The following is a 16075-nucleotide window of genomic DNA, read 5'->3' on the forward strand; positions in this document are numbered from 1 at the left end:
TTAAAACCTAGGTAACATTTGGAAATTAAACTGAGATTTGTTTTCAGAAATAATGTAAGAAATCAACTTTGATGTCCACCGGCTATGAAACTGAAGCTTTTATTTAGGATAAATACTTGTCTTGCTTTTGTCCGAGGTAATTTATATTCTATTTTCATTCATCATGAAAATGACATGAAATAGAAAAGAGGTAAAGTGATGTTGAATATGACACCTAAATGTATATTATGGTTAAATTTAAAAACAAAACAATCTCACTATTATTTCAAAACACTGTCACTGATTTTTCCGCTTAAATCCCTTTTATCAGTACCATGATCATAACACCAGTCATCCCATTATTCTCTTCGTATGCATAACTGTGACTTTACATCTGCTTTTTTCAACTGTAGATAGTTCGTTTACTGCGCAAGACAATTAAAATAACAGAAAAACTTCTAAATTTTAGGGTCATCGTAGCATATGCATTTAAATCAATGTAAGTAAGATTGCATTGTTGGCCTACACGTTCACGGTAACCACCCAAGAGCAAATTGACTGTCGTTAAAAACTAAATTCAGTAATTACATTCCCAAAACATAAAACTCACGTTTAATTATAATTGTGTCAGCTAACTCATCAATTTTACCCTGCATGATGTCCCTCAGCCTCTATATGACTTTACTCCGTTAAACCAAAGTGAAGTTAACACGCATAGAATTTGCCGGATTGGGCGTATTCCTTGTTTTTTCCTACTCAGCAATTCCTTCTGGCCATCGAGGGCAGTGGGATATGTGGTGGTTAAAAACCTACTATCACACCCCGGCTTTGATGATACACCTATTCCTTTGATACCACCCGGTAATTCACCTTGCGGTAGGCAACCCACTGGGCCCAATTTCTCCCCCTCTATTTTTCACTCCTCCACGATAATCAGCTTTACTCCTGGACCCCCAAAGGATCACAAAAGCCAAGCGAACAAAGCAAGCTTTGGATCCAAAAAGCCCCCTTTTTAAGGTCTTGGAGGGTCGATTGTGCCCATTGTTGTGGGTTCTTCTAATTATCTCCCTGACAAAAGGGGTCTGGAAGTAGGGTCAGGACACCCTGGTTTGCTGGGAAAAACCTGGCTACAAGGCTCTTCCAATGGAGACCAAGTTGGTTGTGCTGTAGTGTACTGACACCCACGCACTCAAGCCTAATTCGATTTCTGCATACTGAGTCCGCGGTCGAATCTCATTATCACCCGCGGACTGGAGAAATTTGACGGAGCAATTATCCACCACCGAAAACATCATTTACGACGTGGCCGAAACAGCGGTATTGTTCTGGTGTGAATGGGGCGATAATTTCGTTTGGGACTCTTCACAAATAAAAGTGCACTATCTGAGCACAGGAATCGCTTGTAGACCTCGGCATAATTGCATTCGTACATTCCAGCACACAACCTAACATTACTACTTTGGCAGTCAGAAATAACGATGCTGCGTAAAGTAATCTTATTTTTGGTTTTGAAACAAAGCAGCCGGTAATAAACTGAATACTTGGAAGACAATAAAAAAAATCCAATTCAAAAGCATTTTAACTTCAACATAAATGATTTAAAACAATCGGCCTAAACTAATACTTATAAAAAATTGTGTGAATTATTAACCTTTTATCGTAAGACCCATTACAAATACATTTTGAACGTTCAGCACAAAGGTTCTGAGACAATATGACATTTAACGAGGATGCATTAAGTTTGACTATACGATAGAGATGAATTATATGTACTGATTTAAGAAGTCTCTCAGTGGAAGCAAACTTCATTTAATACGGACATAATTGCTTCTATTTAAATCTGAATTAATCCGATGTAAATGCACTTACAGTCGATTTTTGAGCAGATTTTTATGCAGATGCTCTGCCTGGAACCGTATTGGCAGGACACATTTCTCTTGTGATCTAGTTTGGTATCCCGAGACGACTGCAAACAAACTTTTACAACCTGCCAGTTTCAGGACATCAGTTTTACATTTTGGGGGCCTAAGGATCTCGGCATTGAAAACATTGCTGTTTGGAGATTTGATATTGTTATTCATGATTGCACACGTTATGTTCATTAATTAGAAATAAATGAGCTGTAGAAAATTAAACTGAAACATGGCTGATGTAACAACGTACTATGCAGACATCCTACTCCTAATGCCAGCTTGAGGGTTTCAAACTGACCTTTAAGGATTGAAGAGCTTCTCCCTTTGTGATACTGATCTTTATCTATTTTCAGTTTGATTCGATGCTAAGGCTAGTATTCATTCGATCCTTCTTTCGCTTTGCCACTATAAATCTGCCTTTTCCTTTTTAGATCAGCATTTTCAGGGATTTGATTAGAGAGTGTTCTACGGTGTACATCTTATCTTTGGACTCGGCGGGTAACGATATAAGCTCTCGACCCCTTCCACACAAACCCCTACGCGTAACTTAAAAATGTATACTCAAGATTATGGCAATTCTAGTGATAGAGAAAATATCAACCGATATTGTCCACAAGCGGATTTAAGATTTGCAACAACTCGTCCATCAGAAAAGTTTAAAGATGGAGAAGGTCTGCTACTTTGATCACTGAAATTTTAAACATGAATTCTGGCTCTCAGGGTTCATCCAAAGAAACGCCACCAAAACCTACAGAGCTTTGTTATCAGCCGATGTGTTTGGTAGTCTGGTCTTGACAAAGAGGGTTTACTGACCATAAATACAGGGCTTCTCTGATTCTAGCATGCACAGTCTCAACGGCAAGGAACAAAGCTTGCTTAGGAAATCGTCTAATTTCAACATGAACAGCCTTTCATTCGGGGATTCTCCTTCACTCGACCGTACTCGAGTCTTTTCATCCCGAAACCATTCAACCTGAGTCATGCTTCAATACCGGCCATACTTCAGTTTTAGCAAACAATGAATGATCCCAGAGAAAAAGCATTAATATGTTAATAAGGATGAAGACGTTCAGGGGTGTTTAAGTCGAGAATGACGTGTTAAGGACTATATTGTTGTATTTCTCAGTAACATATTGTGAGGGTGAGCGTCGATTCGTTGAACCATTTAGAGATTCCATCAACTTTTGCAGGGCTTTTTCCAACCCATAGCCACATATATATAAGTGAGCATTTCAGTGTTACTTGATAGCACGTATATGTTTCCTTCTTCAACGTAGTTTTACTTATTATTCAGGGTCGTACACTGGAACACCAGCGAGCTTTTGTGATGGAAAATAGACGTCTGATGGATTATTTTGTCAGTCAATGATCTTATGTAACGTATGCAGTAGCCTTTTTTTCGAGCAGCGAAAACTCATTTATTTCCTCTCTTCCTGTAAAACAAATCAATATATTCTTCCAACAGGGGTTTTCACAAGAATGTGAAACACATACTTAGGCCTATGAAGCTAGCGTTGAACTAAAGGTCATCCTGATGGCTGTTGGCTTAGAAATGTTTTCAAAGCCAGATTTACGTACTTAAAAATCTGGTTCGCTGCTGATTTTATTCTGTCACAGCGCTTTATTGGATAATCGAAACTCCAGTTGATATTCGAATATAGTGTAGAATTCAGTTATGGTTTAATGGTGTCGATAAAAATCAGTTTATGATATGTCAAAGATCGATACTGGCTTCTAATGACGATGTTGCATAAAATGGCTCAATATCACTTTTAAAAACACTCTTCCACTTTTGGATTTTTCATGTCATTACTAACGTCCATTGCAAATATATATATGTGGAGAATATCTTCAGGAAAACCCCAGCTTTGCGGCGTCTCCTTGTAAGACTACAGCATGCACAAGTATCCACCGCTACCTCTTCTGATCAAAATTCGAAGCCATCATCGCAGGAACCAGGACCAGATTATGGCTACTCCGGTCATGCGCCGCCACATACAATCCCATGTGCTACCTAATTTGACACACAGGCAGTGCTGGGTGAACATACGTGTATAGATAGAACTTTAAAAAAAGATCAGTATATACCTAACTATGCCAGTGAACCATTTTATCTATGAATTTATTAAACATTTTTTAAACAAACGTAAGGGTGGAAAGAGTGAATTGAAGTTTCCAAAGTAATTCGTATTTATCATTAACACCCCCACTGATGATTCCTTTCTAAGACAAGGCAACGTTCAAATTAAAATATTATGGAAACGATAAATCTTTTGTAACAAAGCCAAATTCACTTCATAATTCCATGCTGTTGTGTCATACACAGGAATTTAAAACCCAAGCCAACATGTGTTTTTTAAATCCTTCGAGATTTTGCGGGCTATCAGCATCGCCTGTCGGTGGATTTGATATAATGGTGGATTTGATATTTGGCACGCTCTACTGTCAGAGCAGCAAATCCATCAACATGCACAATTAGAGATCCACCCGCATTCCACACACAACGCACGCCAGACTCCAAGATTTGCGTGCTTCTGTGATATAAGCTGAAGTTCCTAAGTCGCCATCATGGGCATCTTGGAGCGATGCATTAAATTAGTATATTCAACTTCACTGAAAATGTCATGCACATTGTAAACGCCTCTGGCCATGTCGCTACGTAGACGATATATGCTAATCCCGTGTCCCGTATATTGAAATACCCCCCAACAAAAAAAATCACGCAAGTCTTTTCTAGAAACAGAAATTTTCTTCATTTGTTCAACCACCTCCCTTAAAGCTGCTCCACTTCATGGTCGTTTTTAGGGGCCTGCGACTAAAGGTTGGAAGACCCCCCATAGGCATTAACCACCTAAGGGTCTACGTTCAACGGCAAAAAAGAAGGTGGCAGGACTGCTGATAGCTTCCATCTTTTTTTTTTTTCCAAACCATCCAGTCCGCGCTTTACAAGATGCTCTTTGTAAGGACTGACATTGAAAGTGACACTTTTATCCCCAACCCACTTCTCTCTCGTAATTCGTATACTAAAACTATTTTAATGTGTTCTCATTTTGTGTTTTTATGTGTGTGTTCACAGTATTTTAGCTACATAAAATCAAAATGTTCCAGCAAAAAGCTCTAGAATCTTTGGCAACGAATAACAAGTCACTGAACCCATACAAAGTTATCCGCTTTCGATAAAGTGGTCTGCAATTATTTCACCATGAAACATTATGGCTGAAAATGTACATCTGGTACTATTCCTTTGTCATTAATCAACAACTAAAGAACTGGTCGCCCTGTTGTAAAAAGCTAGAGAAAAGGATTGTAATCTATTTGTCTACACATTGTTCTGAGGTGGTCTCCTTTAACATCTGAAACAGTTTTGATTGTGTGCTCTATTTTCATCGTCGTAACGTCGGCAATTTAGCCAATCAATTCTCAAAGAAAGTAGGGCTATAACCCAATTTTTCTGTCAATGAAGCGGTTATTTTATTAACTCGAGGTCAAAGTCATTCATGACTGTGTTTTTTGTCGCTAGTATTGATTATGACCTAGTAAGTAAAAGCCTTGATGATGACGCCCGCGAGCAGAGCCAAATCCCAGTTACGCAGGAATGTTGTATTCAAGAAAACCTATATAACTCTGTTTTAGAATTCATTATTAAGTAGTTTTAAAAAGAATGCATTCTACTGACTCCGTCAAATCACATTTCCTTGCATAATATATAATATTACTTTATCTTTATCAACCCTGTCATAATTTCCAACCATATGGTTACTAATTTCATCGACACATTCTCACAATGACCATCGTTACAACTATACAGCGGCCATGATCGTCATGGATGCCAACATTCAGTACCATCAGTTTGACCACCATTCGCGCCATCATCAAACTGACTAAAAACGTTCCACACAGTTATTCACCATCCTCATCTCATCACCATCTCATCCTCATCACCATCTTCATCCCATCACTCTCCCCATATTTCATCACCATCCTCATCTCATCACCACTAATCCTCATCACCATCCTCATCTCATCACCATCTCATCCTCATCACCATCTTCATCCCATCACTCTCCCCATATTTCATCACCATCCTCATCTCATCACCACTAATCCTCATCACCATCCTCATCTCATCACCATCTCATCCTCATCACCATCTTCATCCCATCACTCTCCCCATATTTCATCACCATCCTCATCTCATCACCACTAATCCTCATCACCATCCTCATCTCATCACCATCTCATCCTCATCACCATCTTTATCCCATCACTATCCCCATATTTCATCACCATCCTAATTTCATCACCATCCTTATCCAATCACGGAAGCCCATCTTTTTGCCTTTTCAGAAGTTACACCATCTAGCAGTTAGTACATGTATTTTTGGATTAAAAATTGACTACAGACGTGCAGCAGACAAAATGTGTTGGAATGTTTTATTCCATCAATTTACTTCATACAATAAGAGCGTTTCACAATTGTGCGCCTCCAAGAGTTTGCAACGTGGTGGCCAATCACAAACACGCGAAATCTGTTGCCCCTTTCCAAACGCGCATTGGGTCAACAGATTTCGCGCATCGTGATTGGTCACGCGTTGCAAACTCTTGGACGCGCCCTCTTGTGAATCGCCCGTATTACAGGTATTTCTAATTCTATTTAGCATAATTATACTATGAAATACATGTCCCGCACATAGTTAATTGATCGATTCCACATATAACTAACTTTACACGTATCAAATATATGAATGCAACGCAACTACTACAAGCAACAAATCTTTTACGCAGTGACACGAATTCAAAACCATGATGCTGTGGGCAGTTTCGTTAGACCATGGAGCTCCATGATTAGATACTGCAGTATCAGCCATTTACGCCATAGAAAACGTGATAGGGAAATATGTCATCAATTGTTATAAGTCCATTTCACGACCTTAATATGTTTAAGTTTACGAGTTACAATGCTGTCAAATACTAAACTGGAAAGAGAGGATGAGAGCAGAAGGTGGATTTATGGAAGTGAGGTAGGAAGAAAGAGGAAGTGAATTATCTGTACCTTGGGACAACTTCATAGAAGACCTGTACATGGAAACTGACAGTCCAAGTATCCACATCGGGGACATAGCTTGTAACAGCTAGATAGCCTCAGGGTTCAATCCTGGCAGAAACGTGGGGGGATTGGGTTAAATAATAGACAGGTAACGGGTAAGAAGGTTTACATGAAAATGTGTTTGTGTACTGGTTCCAACTTTCTCGTTTGGTTGTCACCGTCTCTTTTTAAATATTATTCACAGAATGCATGAGCGTAAATCCCGGGGGAATGGGCGTATATATCCCCACTTTTTGTGGTGGGGAAGTGGGCTACTGAACCCCCCCCCCCACATACACCCCTCCCCCGCCCACACACACATCCTTTTTGTGGTATTAAAGCAAAAACAATGAGGCGGATTGTGAAGAATTTTTCGGGAATTCCCAACGACTAAAATGCTTTCAACATCACGTAAAAAGGGGAAAACAACAATAACAAAGCCACAAGTGTGCCTTTCTGGAGTAAAATTTGAACGACTGTAATACGTATTACAAATGTACATCAATATCATGAACATCAACATATAGAGTCATATGGTGTCACCCCCCCCCCGCTTTTCACATTTTCATGGCCGGGCAAGTCTTTCCCCCACCCCAACCCCAATTTCCGGCACAAATTTACGCCAAAGACACAATGCGAACATGTGTCGCCGCTTTGAAGGATAAGAGTCTTCTACTGCATCATAAAACACTTCTTTCCATTTAATTAAAGAACTATTAATGAGCTAGTTATATATGTGCAGAATATATGCCAAAACACAACAGAGGTCAATCGCGGTGACTTCTGGAGTGTTTAAAAAGACCATATTTCTTTTCAAACGACAGCCTTCTCTTTTTAGCTTAATAGTCAACTTGATAAATAGGATTGGGAACTTGCAGTACTGACAGGTCAAAGAGGGGAAAAGGGGTTTCTCTAATCAATGGGGGACTCAGAAGATCTATGGGATTATTGTTATTATTATTGTTTATTTCGCATTGCCGCCAGAGCCCAAAGGCTGAATTGAGGGCATGACACAGACATAAAATAAGTTAAAGTAACAGATTTAAAACTCGGGAAAAATATGAGGATATGAAAATTGCAAAAATGTTAATAGATTGATGTAATGAGCACTAACATGGGTAGAGATCCTAAGGGATGGGGGATATACCCCCCAACACACCTTTTGACGCTGGGGGTTACCGGTATAATCATCCCCCACTTTTCAAGTCACTGACTTTATACGCACCCGTGACCTCCCCCAATTGAAGTGGGACCTTGGACTCTGTGCCTTGTCATGTTCTAACCAAGGATGACCTTTCAGAAATCATCCCCCTACATGTGACAAGAAATCTCAAACCCTTGAGAACTCAGCGTTTTCGTGTGGTATGAGGCTACCCTAAGCAGAATACCAGTTTAACAAAATACTGTTGAGAGACCTCTTCGCCTGTCGCTTTACGCGTTCATCAAAATACCAATGTTCAGCAATTCTCGAATACACTCAATACCAAGCTAAGAACAATGTTGATGACATACCGACAGGTGAATTTAAGCTGAAAAATGATCAAAAATGCACCGTCACGGAAATATCACTCAATTGTATTTTAAAATGCTGAATATCACAAATACTTTCAATCCCGAGCTAATATAAACTATTAAGTACGTATTTTGAAGTATTCTGCATGATTTTCATTTCTGTAGCATTATGAGGACAAGATACTCCAAAAAGGAATCGTTTCATAGACCGTCGGTGGATATCTCCAGTCCGATCATTTAAACCTACATGAAACACTTAAAGTGGTGCAAGAGTACACTATATGAAGTGCATGTCAGCATGACAGCGCGTATTTGCCAGCCTGCCCGACGGTAGCACGTCCAGGACGAGATCGATTGGTTGTTTGTGTGTTTGGCAGGTCATGTGGAAAGCCTGCCAGTTTCTCCTGCTCCAAATTCAGTCGTGCACCGCACACAACGCTACTAAACTCTCCAAACCTACGGGCTCCGTCACTAGCAACACACCCGGTTGAACTCAGTAAATTGGGCCTCGAACTGTATCGTTCAATATGGTTTCATGACTCCCTCGCGGCAAATTAGAGTGTCTTAGCTGTGCTTGAATACGCTTCCTGGAGCTACTCCGTCAACTTGCCGGGGTTATAAGACCCAGAGTCAGTTATCAGCGAGCCCTGCGACCCACGAGTGGCAAATTAACCATAAAACCTCCGCGTTTATGGAGGAATAGGATAAACTGGTTTCATCAACCAGACCAGTTTGCAAGGAGAAACCGATAATTAAAAGGAAATTCGGCGTAACGCTGGCTCCTGGATAAGGATCGGAGACTAGCTATATTGATATCATCTCGGGCGATTTCCCCTGCGGGATAAGATCCACACCTGCCCCATACCGACAAGACGGCGGCCGCGTTGCGATCCACCGGGAAGTCTGGAATTTCAGTGTTTCATTCTAGATAAGAGAAGACTTTATTTTTACACAAATTCTTGCATATTAGGTGTAGCTGAAATGATTAACTGCAGCAGGGGCGGATCCTGGCTTTTTGCTAGGCTAGGGGGTTTTCGGGAATTTTTTGTTCGTGGGAGGGGGGTTACTACAAGTTTAATTGTCGTCGTTGGTGAAGGCGTTTCCTGTCTTGTTTTGTCCTTCACCGTACATGCAAAATAAGACCCCTTGTAATTTTGCTTTTTTAGGGAAGTAGCTCCTCTGCAGACTCGTTATAATGGAAAGGTTATGCTCTTGATAACTTTTATGTTCAGACGTATTGAAATATATTTTGCAATGCACAAGTCACAGGATTCTGATCAAAATGTCTTCAAGCTTCCGTATTGGTGATGGGAATAAGCTGGTATAGCTATCGTCGGAAAGATCTCACTACTTTCGAGTTCGTTTACCGGGATTGTCTACGTAGAGGTTGGTTCATGTTGTAATATTTTTTCCACACTGATCAACAGAATTGTAGCTCTTCTATCTGTGTCTTTTAACCTTTTACTTAGGTTCTTTTCTTTGTTTTAGTGAGAAAAATACATTGAGTACTGAATCTTAAAGGGCAAATTAGAAAACAAATGCAGGAAATGTATCACCAACGACCATTTGGAGAATCTGTTAGCAGCTCAGAAAGCTGTGTACGGTGGCTTTAACAGTTCGATCTAATTACATGTATCAATAAGTCTTCCAACAATATCAAAGCATGTACACCAAACGACTGGAATAAACACTTCTTTGTTGAACTATGACGATTTTCACAATACCACTCAACTCAAGAATAGGCCAATCGACCGGTCGAATGAAATGAATAGACACATCAATTTCTCTACCCCAATCAGCTTGATAGTACGAGTAACAGTAAATTAGATTGATGAATGGCAATAAAAGAGGTCTTGTAGCTCGACAAAGATCAATTGGGGCCATTGTACGGGCATTACCATATGGAAACTCCCTGCATTTTATTTTCATTTAATGGCAATCGAAGACTGATTACTTAAGATGTGATTAAATAAAAAAGTATCATAGTAAAAGGATACACCTTTTGAATTATGTCACACTGAAAAAGAAGACGTGTAAAGCTTATGTCTCCTGACGAAACTCGATGTAGCGAAGCATACCCTTATTAGCAGCTGTTTGGTTGTCAGTTTTTGTTTGGTTTATGTTACTGGTATATTTTTTTCAATTTTATTGTTTTATATATTCCGTACACGAATCTCCTCTCAAACTTTTACAGACGAGTTCTTGTGGAAACTTCACTGGCATAGATGAATGCGAATTACACTGCTTCTTTTCTTGGTCTTAAGTACATTTGATAAACAAACTCAAAAGATCAAGATATTTTTGGCTTAAGACAAAGAAAAACGAATTTCAATGTTTTGAATTTTATTTCAAACATCACCTTCAGACCCTAAATGTACAGAGGGACCCACATCTGATGGGAGCATCAACACACGAGACGTTGAACCCAAACTACATGCGGGTACCCGTATAACTAAAAATGGATTATAAATAATACACTCACCAGTTTACGCCTGCTGGTCCCATATTTACATTGACATTTAAAGGATAACGACACAAACTGGGATACTTGAGCATTAAAAAGACTTCAAGAGATTATGCTTCAGGTGGTGTGCCTCAGGTGGTACTTTGTTATGAATGCAGCGAAGTACCAGCTTGCTTTGAAAATACTTTTATTAAAATATGTCATTACATGTATTTCATTAGTGGCGACCAAACCTCGAGGTGATCTAAAGACTTTCTCTGATGGCCAGTGACAATCCACGTGGAGTACCAATTTGTTTCCCTAACCATTTACGAGACAAATAACGATGTGTACAATTACTGTGGTCAAACAATTCACCAACCGGGTAAACGAGGCTAACCATTGCAAGTGTCTTTTTAACAGATTCCCCTTTTCTCTGAGAAGAAAATGGTATTCACAAAAGACTCAGATATTCGTTTGTATTCTGTCACACTCGTAACAAAAATGTCTGAATAAGTGAATTGGGTTTACTGAAACTCATTCGGCATCAACACGGCAAGGTTTATCAAACATGTATACACATTCGCCCCAATATTACATTTGGCCGCGATAGTTCACATAGACTTGACGGAAAAATGGAACATGGCTGTAGAAAGGGAGGGGTCAGCATATGTCAGAATCTCCTGGCAACCAAACTCGAATCACATGCAGAAGTACAAAACATTCCGTATAAATATGATATAAAAATAAGTACGCCTTTGAAGGGCACATAACAAAGCAGAAGGCAACTCACAAACGACAAACCTGAAAATATACCAGCAATAATGTTAGTGATCGATTCGAATTAGTCCACGTCAAACCAAAAAGTGCGTTTCCTATTAGTTTGTAAGACCAGATATCCTGTCGTGAAGTCTCCTTCATTCTCGCGGAGGACGCCATTATCTCATTTCGATATCTAATTTCCTTGTCTTTTGATCGCAGTCTTGTCTCTGGCCTGGGGCTCTTTTTCATAACAATTTCCTCCTCTGATTGTACCGAGCAAGTGCCTATTGCACCAAATGAATTTTTAACGAATACTCAAAAATCGTCTGGCAAACATGTGAAAATGACAGGAGAAATTGCACCAACAAAATCAAGGGAATAATGACAATGTGCCATTTTCCAAAGGCAAGAAATAAAAGGTTTGAATATTTCTGTTTATGGTTACATATTAGGAGTCTTGATTTGGCGAGATGACCAAACGAAAAAGGGTGTTCTGTTGGAATTGCCATTACACTTCTTCAAACTGTAATTGCTCCCTTCCACAAATACCATTGAGGAAAAACTTCAAGTTTGAAATTCTTCGTTGGGTTCCCCTATTCAAATATTTCTCGGCTACTCGAGAAAAGGGAACAACCTGAACATTCAGAATAGCTAAACTTTTTATCACCTAATGCGCTAAACCTTATTTATGAAAACTGGAAATATATTGTGTATTTGAGACATGATATCCAAACCAATCGTTTCTTATTCAAATAAACAAAGTTAATTCATAGATACCCTAAACCAGATAAGCCATTCAAATTCATGCCGATATAGAATTAGTTGCAAAGCAGGGAATACGGAACTTGATCCATGATAACATTCACAATGAGGAGAGCAACGCAGGGAATTAATGAATTGCTAGTAACCCTATAAAAAATTGATCATCAATTTCGGTACGAGGACTGTTCGGAAAAAGTGCATCACTGCCAATATTCTTTCACCACTGCAGGTTTTTATATCTTTCGCTTGTTTGGTCAGAAAGTGCGTTATTTACAAGGTTTTTTTACATTAAATTTGAAACGGATTTCCAACAGCTTATTCAACATAAATTCCAACGAAGAGAGCGACACCCTCCTCCCGCCTCCAGATGGAAAGCAGTGTATTGGCCAATTTAGTTAACACCGTAATCTATTACAGCTGTGCTGGTCCATTGCGTCTTCTCTCCTGTACGCTGCGTGATGTAAAAGCATCCTCAAGACCCCCCACCACAATGGACAGCAATATCAGTCAAGCATAACGCGTGGCTTAGTGTGTAATAAATCAGTCTGACTCCTGCCTACCTGTTGACGAAGAACTGATGACGATGGATCGCATCATCAGTCGCGTAGAACGGGTTAACGAGAAAGCTGTCAGACCGACTGTGATCGCTATATCCCTGATGGTTTGGCCAATTATTTTAAGGTACAACAAAACCTTGCAATAGAAGCTCTAGATAGATTTATTATGTTAACTTGATGAAGTAAATAGAAGGCTACAAGGTAACTTTGATAGCAACGTGCACACATGTACTGCATGTATCATTTTTTTTAAGTTTTGGAGTCTGGAAACTCGAAGAATCTCTCGTTTTTCAACTAGGTTATTTTTACAAATTAAATCTTGCAGTATACGGTATATCTTCTAAATGCATGACGCCGTCTAATCGCGGATTGTTTCAATTGTTAAAAAGTTGAGAGCCCTTTTCATAATGCGTCTAAGCAGTTCCTTCCATTTTCATAACGCCTACAGTTCACAGGTAGTTTAGAATATTAATAAAAAATATTCCCATAAATAAAACTAAATAAGAAAAAGTATACATGCAGTGTTTGTGCTCGTTACAAGCTTGCTATAGCTTCAAGCACAACAAAACGAGGTGAATATTGAAGGGACAGTATACAGAATACGTCTGGAGTCGTTACTATTGTGGTTAATCCATTAATCGTTTTGATAAAGTCAGGAATCTGACAATAGGCTAAAGCAGCTTTTTGATAAATTTTTCTATCCGAGGAGTGGGCAAAAATTTGTATAAATATCCAAAAAAGCTCCGTGAGCGCACATAGTTACTGCAGTTATGAGCTCACCCAGGCAATATAAATTATTAGGACAAACTGCCACAGCACGTTGCCACTAGCGTTATTCCTGGTAATCCATCATGCGACCTCAAAAGTTAGGTACGAACAACTAACAACAAGCTAAGCAATCTCCAATGTATTTTCATGCTGTTAGGGAAACAGATCCCAATAGTAAAGAAACACTTCTCAGAGAATTAATTTCTATAGCATCAGTGACATTGGTAAGATTTAAAGAGCGCCGTGATCCAAAAAGTATGGCAGCAGCCCGCCTCTCATATCGCATTCCAGCCCATCCCACCCTACCCCCTTCAGAAACATATTTCGTTCATGCGTTAGTTTCGGGTTACTTTAAACCAAACCATGATGCAGCCCTTACTTCAGACCCGCTATTGTAGACGACATTTGTAAGTGAGAAGATCGTTGTCAATTCTTGTTGCACAAGAGAGAAGTTTTCAAACCAAATCATCACTCGAGCATCAAGCTGTATACATTCTTTGTCGATATTTCATTTATTGCTAGTTGAAATAGAGTTTGTGTCTTAATAGTTGCTCTTTATGACTCAGGTCTAGAGAAGCAAAGACGAAATCACAGTATCAAAGTATACATGTACTAATTCCGGCAATAGTCCTCTAAGAAGTAAATAACCTTGTAAGAACGTATTTGGCTCCCAGTGGTTAAAGGGTGACTGTACCGTCTGGGGTGGAAAGCCAAAGGTGGGTTAAACGGTTGGTAGCCTTTCGTAATGTACAAAACACAAAAAACTAAGTTATTCACAAGCACGGAAAACGGGCTTTAGGCAAAGCGCCGGTTTCTGGTTCCACCAACGGGGGTCCGTTTGGGTCTGCCATCTGCGTTTGTTTAGCTTGCCGATCGCCTCTGCCCTGACAATATCATATTCCTGTGGGCTTGATTATTGAAGAGAGCAGCAGTGGCCTCCAGTATTACCCTACTAGCAGTACTAAATCGATAGCAATTGTATTAACAGTATTTAGTATTCCATACTGCATGTTTCCCATGGACTCGGTCTTATGACAGTTTTGTTGCTGTTTTTGTTTTATTACAAGAACAAATTGTTGTCCATCTGTAAGAACACATAGAAACTACCTATTTGAAGGCAATGCCATCCTGGTCGGCCAGAGAGGAGACATACGTGTAATCTAAAGTTGCAAGTGGATATCCACTCGAACTGGATAACAATGCAAATGGCAATTTACATGTCGTAAAAACATATATACGTGCTGATTGTTAAATTTTCTTATTTATGAAAAATGGAAAGACATGCAACGACGCCCAATGGGGAGGACTAGAAACTGGTGGTTCAAACAATGTGCATGACGTAATGGTAGTTACATCGTGCTACATGTTACAAAAACGCTTAAATTGGAAATATTGAAAAACATTTAGTTTGCAACACTGTTCACTATCTACCCAATAATCAGAGCAGTGTGAATTATAACTACCGTGTAAGCATGAATTCTTTGAGGCACTCACTTTCATGAACAGCCAGATAATTAAATCACAAAATGTAAAATAATTTGCATTTATTAAGGAATTTAAACCGTGACTTCTAAAACAGGGTGCTGACGAGCATGCATTCCCTTCAGTGTAACACCATAGTGATAACACAGACCCAGAGGAGAGCGCTTCTTGTGTTACGCAGTTGAGCCCTAAGGCAACGCCAGGTGTCACTGATTTTACGTAAGCGTGCTACTGGGCTTACTCGTCACTCCACGCGCCGTACACATCTTGCAGTGGCATGAAACTCATTCTGCGGCTGCGCAGAAATAACAGCTGATTTTTCGAGAAACTGTATATTGCCCGTCCTAAAATAAGCGCAAATTGCCGCCGTGCATCTAACTAAATGACTATACAATTTGAAAAGGAAATGGGCATCCGTGATTGTAGGGGAGAAATGCAAACATTTGGGCAAAATGCATGGGAACACATACTTCAGTTGAAGCGTATAGGTCACTACTTTCTGCTTGTTTACTAGAGAACAACCTCAGGAAAATGTGCAATTCCAAAATTCACTGCGGGAAGATATCCGACTAGATACATAAGTTATCCTAATGTTGAAAGGGCACCAATACAGAGAAACATCTATGTATCTTTACCCCATCAGCAATTATACTTAACATCTGTTAAAAAGCTGACAAAATATGCCAAGCAGAGGAGGCAGAGGCACAGGTCATGAGGTGGCATTACAACCAGAAGATATAGCCAAAATGATTTGGTATTAACACTTCTTAGTTTGACAGTGATGACCATTAGAAGAAATGGGATCATCTGG

At 39.6% G+C, this 16075-nt stretch overlaps 1 protein-coding gene across 6 annotated transcripts in view; it reads right to left on the minus strand.

The window, feature by feature from the left end:
- LOC110985308 (uncharacterized) overlaps positions 1 to 16075 on the minus strand; it is a 92318-nt gene that overhangs the window by 17530 nt on the left and 58713 nt on the right. For 4 of the 6 annotated variants that reach the window (XR_015427602.1, XR_015427601.1, XR_015427600.1 and 1 more), the window contains one exon: positions 6946 to 7047. The exons of the other annotated variants lie outside the window; for them this stretch is intronic. The gene's annotated coding sequence lies outside the window, so the exon portion shown is untranslated. The remainder of the gene's footprint in view (positions 1 to 6945; positions 7048 to 16075) is intronic. 6 annotated transcript variants of the gene reach the window in all.

The sequence above is a fragment of the Acanthaster planci genome, linkage group LG14, assembly GCF_054643075.1.
Source record: "Acanthaster planci isolate LZ-2023a linkage group LG14, COTS_SCS, whole genome shotgun sequence".
NCBI classification, from domain to species: Eukaryota; Metazoa; Echinodermata; class Asteroidea; order Valvatida; family Acanthasteridae; genus Acanthaster; species Acanthaster planci.